Consider the following 7,111-nt stretch of genomic DNA (forward strand, 5'->3'; position numbering starts at 1 on the left):
TAGAGAAATTGAACTTTTTTTTTTTTTTTTTTTTTGTCTCTCACTGTTTTGTTAAATATGGTTGATGGTATTAGCTCTTCTTCTACTCATGGTTGATGATCAGGTGGGCTCCATGACTGCCGTGGTCACTCCTGGCCAGTGCAGCATCCTCTGGCTTACTAACCTGGTTCAATGTCCATTTCCTATGTAGGAGTCAAAACTTTGAAGTTGGTTTAATGTGATGTCTTTCCTATTTTGCATTTTCCATTCAGCCAGCTCAGGCCTGCAAAGGACAAGAAAGCCCAGGGTCAGGAAAAAAAGAGTGGCCGCCAATTCTTGCTTCTTGTGACTCCAGTGTCTTCTCTCACTACCCCAACTTGTTAATGACAGTTTCTGCAGGTCTAGGGCATAGAGGGAGGAGAGATAAGGGGCACAGGAGCATCTTACTTGGCTGGTGCTGGTGTGGACTGGCTGATCTTCTTTCTAACTCTTTCTCTTGAGGTTCTGCAGAGAACTCCCCATCTTAGGTTGGGTGTAAGGTAGTGAGGAGAAGCTGGATGGGGAAAGAGAGGGAGCCAAGCACAGTGTGACTTCAGGCCAAATCCCAGAAAGATTCACAAAGGCTGATCATGAGGGGCCTCTCTGGAGTATAAATGACACCTCATTTTGTCCTGATTTAAGGTGAAAGAGCTGGGCCTTCATACTTCTCTATCTGCAGCACTGTCATGGCAGTGGAGTGAGCTGGAACATAAAGTTCCAGGCACTTGCAGCGATTTGCCTCAGGCAAAGCAGCTCTAGGGCAGTCCTCCAAAGGATGTTGCAGGTGCAGGCTGTTAGAACCAAAAACATACAGAAACTGGGAAAGGGGTAGACAGAAATAATGAAAGGAATCCAAGGACTATGGCAGTGACAGGCTCTCCCACACGCCCCTTTTCCCAGAGGAACTCTCACTTTCAAGTCCCTTGATGTAGGTTCCTGACACTCACTGGCTCTCAGTGTTCTCCTTCCTCGGCCCCCAGGCTTCTGACAGGACCACCAGTTTCTCTCTGCTTAGGTCTCTTGACTTTTTTTTATATATCTCTCTTGGACTGGATCAGATGGCCCTATGCCTGCTCTCTCTTTCTCGTAAAATTCCCTCTGGTCCCCAGGAAATATTGACTGATGGCTTTTTGTCCTGCATCCCTGGCAGTTTAGTTCACCCTACCCAGCCCCCTCTCCTCTGGCTTGAGCATCACCTGCTAGCCAGCCTATTCTTTGGTCTTGGGATTATTCAAGGAGGAGTCAGACAGCAGTCCACTGTGACCCCAGACCGTAGAGGGATGACCTAAATGACTCACAGCACATCTCTTGCTGAAGGAATCATCAAAAACTTTTTTCCAATAGTCGACTCCTAGCCCTTTTATATGAAAGTCTTAGATTGTTTTTGGCTATCTCCTTTATAAACTCTTTAGGTGTTTTACCTCCTGCTTAGGAATGTGCCTCAGGGTAAACCTCAATTTCTTGCCTACTGTCACACTTATTTCCTGTGACCTTCTGTAGGAAAGATGTTTGGTTGAGTTCACAGACATGAATGGGGTACAGGCGGCATGCTGGGCTGTGGGGAAGCTGGAAGAATCAGAGCTGGCGCCTGCTGTCTTGCGGGATTCCGAGTTAGGCCCTGGAAACCTTGCCTTCCTCTCAGTCAACCAGCTTTGACAAGCCAATTTGACAGGAAGCTCTTTGAACACATGACAGAGCCCGAGACTTTTCTATTTCCCTCAACAGTCTTCTGAATGAGTGAGTGAAGAAGTTGGGTCTTCTGGTTTTGAAGTAAGGGTTAATTTTTGTTCCTGGAAGTCAAGTTGTTAAAAGAAGAAAGTCTCAGTGTCCTCACAGAGCCATCATGGAGAAGTCCCAGAGATGTTTCTGCGTCTCTCATTTCTGGTGGATTTGTAGTGTCCGTAGATTTCATCAAAAAGGAAGTGGGAGGTGCAGTCAGCACAGCCCTCACCCCCTGCCAGGCAGAGAGAGGAGAGCTAGACACAGAAGAGGTATTTAAAAGTGGGGTCTGAGGGAGGTTTGTGGGGGCTTTGACAGGCACACAATCCATTGTCCACAGGACCCTGAGTATTTGTGTTCTCTGCAGCAGGGTGACTCTTAGCAGTCACCACAGGCGGCCACTGGCTCTCAGTTCCTGTCTGAGCTCCAGGTTTAGGGCTTTGTACTCTGCCTCACAATTGCAGAGAGTGGGTGGTATGGATCACTGTGGAGCCTGACAGTGCTGGGTTCATTTCAGGCTCTGCCACTTTCAAGGACATGTCTGTTATTTCTGGACATGTCTGTTAGTTTATCTGAAACTCAGTTTCCTTGTCTATAAAATGGGGGCAGCCTGTAGAATTTTGGTGAAGATTAAATGAGATATCATGTGGGTAAAGTCCCCAGGCCTGGCATAGGCTCCATAAATGTCCATTTCTTCCTATCCTTGCTGATGGAATGCTCTGGGTTTTAGAGAGAAAGGTGAGAACCACCTATCACTTCTTTTCTGGAGCAGCCACAGCCTGTGATCTGGGGCCGGGGAGACGCTGCTGTGGAAAACTGCCAGCTTTTTTTGGCAGTTTGCAGGGGTCCTCGATGCCCGAGTTCTGTGGCAGGATGGAACCACTGCGCAACACCTGGGTTGAACAGAGGATGGAGTAAAGGAGACCCAGAGAGCTGGCGTGATTCGTCCAGGGCCTCACAGCTGACGGCTGGCAGCACTGGGAGTCGACCCCTTGTCCTGTGTCTTTGCATCGGCTCCGCTCCCACTTGTTAGGAGAGGAGAACATGTACTCCTGGCTCCAGGGCACACAGTTCGCTCCTTACCTCCTAAAACTTTTCTGTTCCAGGGGGGTGGTGATCAGTTTCCAAGCCAGGCTGCTCAACATGCTCCTCACTCCAGGAAGGTTTCTTGACCTCTTAACATCAGTTTAGGTGGCCCTGCTGGGCTCTCCTGGAATGCCTGTGCAGAACTTGTGTGTTTATTTTTGTGGCCCTGCCCTAGTCTATCAAGGCAGGTTCTGGACCTTCTTGTTCCTTGTTGTATGTCTAGAACCTTTCGTCTATCCTGGCATATAGTAGATCTCAATGACTGTTTGTGGGCCGATGCCTAGGCCAGCTATGTCCATTCTGCTATCATTTCCCTCCCGGCATTGGGGCCCCAGCTTGAGCATGATTACAGGGGACATCTCCCCTACTGGGGAGACTTTGTAACCTCTTTGGGAGGTGCCAGCCTGGGCACTGGTAGTAATAGCTCTAATGGCTTTTGGCCTAAGTTAATGTACCCTCATAGCTTCTCTGATCTGGCTCCCGTTTTCTCCCTGAAGCTTAGAGAATGAGCTGAGTAAATGTAAAGTGTACTCAGCAAGACAGAAAGCTCAGTACCGGAATCCTTCCGAGTCTGGGTGGTGCCCCTCACTGGGCCTCTTCACCCTGAGCACCACTCGGTACCCAGGCGTGAACATCCACCTTGCGCTGGGCCCTGTGGCCGGAAGTCCGTGCAGGGAGCCAGATGGGCCAGTTGTTTAGAGCTGGGTAAGCTAAGTGTCAGCTCTTTCAGGCATGGGGGAGGGTCTCAGGGGGGAATGGTGACTCATTAGAACAGGCTTCATTGCACAGGATGCCCTTTCTCTGCGCTAAGCAGAGCAGGATGCTTTAGCTGGATTACTGTATCTTCTTTCAGGAGGCAGCTAGCAAAGGTGGGAGGTGAGTGACACAGATGAGCTGCAGTGATCTTATAGAAATGGCAAGGAGAGACATCTCCAAGATAAATTGTGAGAAAAAAAAATACAGATGTCACTAGACTCGTTGCATGGGGGTAGAGGAGGGCAGAGGCGAGAGAGGAATAAAATGAAACCCTGGGGAAGGTCAGAGATGCAGAGATATAGTTATTAGGTCTAAATAACATGCAAATAGCTTAGTGACTTATTCTTAAAACCACATTTTATTTGAAACTCACCAACTTCTGGATCTAATTGTTTCATTGGTTATATTTGTCCTTGCCGAGAAATTTTGCAAATGAGACTAAATTCTCCACTAATGATATTTCTCAGTTGCTATGATCATATTTTCAGTCAGGGTAACAAACAAACATCTTGTTCAGAGTGCTGGTGGCTATTGGGCTTCTCAAAACTTAGGAAATTCAAGAGCCAGAGTGAATGACTTCAGCTAACGTATTACTGCACATGTGAAGGCAATGATTGTTTCTTAGTTCAAGTCCCTTCATTCTTCACTCCCCTACTCACTCTTCTTCATTCATTCATCAAACATTTATTGATCATCTACTGTGTACCACCTGGAATACAAAGATAAAGAAGACAGCTATAGTCCATATCTATGCAGTATAGATATGGTAGATGCTGAGAAGCTGCATTTATACATTTATTTGTTTAATAAATATTCAAGGGGTGCCTGATATTTGATCATCTCTGTGCCGGGCATTGGAAACACAGAGGTGAACAAAAGAGATATTGCCTTCGCCTTGTGCAGGGCATAGTCTGGGTGTGGAGAGATGTCAAGCAAAGAAGTTCATAAAAAAAATATAATGACAGTTTGAAAGATTCTTCGTGAATCCAGTCCACATGGATATCTTTTCTCATTGGTTCAATTTTCACGAATATTTTCTTGAACTTTGGAAACACACATTAATGTGTTAGAATAATTGCAGATATGTGTGTACAACAAGGAGAGTATATGTTTCCTTCTTCATCATTTTCAAGATGGGCCAGCTTCCTGTGGGAAACAAATCTCAAGTTAATTTTTGGCCACTATTATCACCAAGAAAATTCAAGGGGTGAATGGTAGGGACTGGGACAGTGGGGGAGGGGAGGCACAGATTTAATGTGCTGTTTAAATGGGGCCCTTCCAGGCTGTGCTGTTGAAAAACCAAAGACCAGCTGGGGGACAGTGAATTGCAGCCACAGTTGGGACTCTTGCTCTCATTGGTTTTAGTGGTTTTGTTATATTCCCAGTGGCTCAAGTCCTTGCCTAGAAATCTGATCCTTATACCTGCTAGGAGGGAGTTCTGACATTTTATGTTAGAAGTAAGGTAGGAAGAGCCACGAATATTATTTATTCTTCATGTCTGTGGCACAGTGATTTAATCTGTAAATATAGGATTATTTACAGCTCTTTCCAAACACTCTGCAATAACAAATGGAAGGCCATTAAGACCCCATACTCGTGCTCATCTCCCACAATCCCATCGCAATAGACAGAGTAGGCTTGGAGCTCCAAAGACCTTGGCCATTTTCTGGCTGTAGCCCTTTAGGCAAGCCTCTTCTCCTCTCTGCCTCTGTAAAAAATGCTGATCTCACAGGGTTTTATGAGCATTTAATGACCCATGCCTCATAAAAAGTATTTTATAATTAGTAAGCCACTGAACTTACTGCTGTTCTTGGTTATAGAAGTAATGAAGTTCTTGGTTCTCACTTTTGCAAATATAGACTACTTAGAGGATTTGTGACAGATTATGTCTTCCAAAGATGGCACAACAATATTTCCTGTCTCACGTGTACTTCCTCAATGTGACCTTCTCACTCTCCCCTCAAGGACTGGGGCCTATTTCTCCATCCCCTTGGCTCTAGGTTGGCCCCATGACTACTTTGGCTAATGAATATGACAGAGTGACCCTGTGTCAATGCTGGGTGTAGCCCTTAGCCATCCCGGTTTCTGCCTCCTACCTCTTGAAGTCAGCTGCCATGTAAGAAGTGTGACTCTCCTGAGACTGCCAGATGATGTGCCCCATGGAGAGAAAGAAAGACCAAGGAGCAGAAAGATGCACCGGACATTGCACAAAGAAGCCATGTTGGCAGTGGCCAGCCCCAGCTTCCTGAATTCCCAACTGAATCCCCAAATTCCCAACCCATCGAATAGTGAAAGAAAAAAATGGTTGTGGTAAGATACTAGTAGAAAACTAAAGTATTTTGTTCTCACCTAGGTTTCTGTGTCTTCCCCACAAGGCCTTGCTAATTATGTTGAATTGAGAAAAACTCAGGCTTTTCCAGCTCAGATAATCTTGTGTGCAAATCTTAACTCAGCAAATCTTAACTCTTGTGTGCAAATCTTAATTAGCTGCGCATTCATGTAACACTTTGAACTTCAGCTTTCTTATCTATTATAGGGCCTTGCGAAGCCTCCCAGAAGTGTGCTGAGGCTGCAATGAGCAAGTCCAATCGAAAGTGGCTTGCAGTTCGTCTGGCCCTTAGTACACTATAAGGCATAAGTTTGGAATCCAAGAGCCTTCAGAGGTTCTGTGGGATACCTGCTGCTCAACCCTGCAGCCCTGGTGAGGCTAGTTTCCAGTAGTACTTGAGGTTGATACATTCTGGGGCCTGCTTTCAGGATGAAATGGAGAAAGGCTGCGTAGTGCAGAAGCCCTGAATGCAGCTCATGACTGCTGAATACCTACTGTAGTTGCCAACCTTTCTAACCTCTACGTTATCTCTTAATATTACTCCCTTAATATTTACCTCTATTTTACAGATGGAAAAACTGAGGATCGGAGATGCTGATATGGCTTGCCTAAGAACCTGTGCTAACAATGATGTAGCTAGGATAAGAAATCAGGTTCCTGGACACAAGTCCAATATGATTTGAGGCAATCACTGAGGCAATCACTTTTGACTTCAGCACAAGATGAAGAAGGTAAGAGATTATCCGAGAGGCCTATAATTTTAATTTTAAAGCATTGCAACAGGTGACTTCTTGAATGACATAAAAATTATTGAATTCCTTTGAAACTAAAAACACCAGATGTTTACTCTTTCCAATGGATCATTCTTGGCAAAATAGGCTTTAAGCAGCATCTTATTCTTTTCGTTTCCATTTGGAGGCTCTTCTGTTTTGAGTATGTGTGTTCCTCTGTTCTGGAAGTTTTTCTTGACAGAAGCAGAGAGTTTTTTGACAAACAACTTTAATATTCTTTGTGTCTGTGTGGCTGGCTCTAATAATCCTGAAAGCTTACAAGGTCACTGTTAAGATTAAATCTGAGTCATTGGAGGCAGATGTTGACACATCATTATTTAAATCCAGAGCTTCCGAAGGACTCTCATCCCCCTGAGCTATGATTCAGTGTCCAAATGAACACCCCAAATTCCCCATAGCCTACTGAGCAGGG

Source organism: Pteropus alecto, unplaced genomic scaffold (assembly GCF_000325575.1).
Source record: "Pteropus alecto unplaced genomic scaffold, ASM32557v1 scaffold10, whole genome shotgun sequence".
Classification (NCBI taxonomy): domain Eukaryota; kingdom Metazoa; phylum Chordata; class Mammalia; order Chiroptera; family Pteropodidae; genus Pteropus; species Pteropus alecto.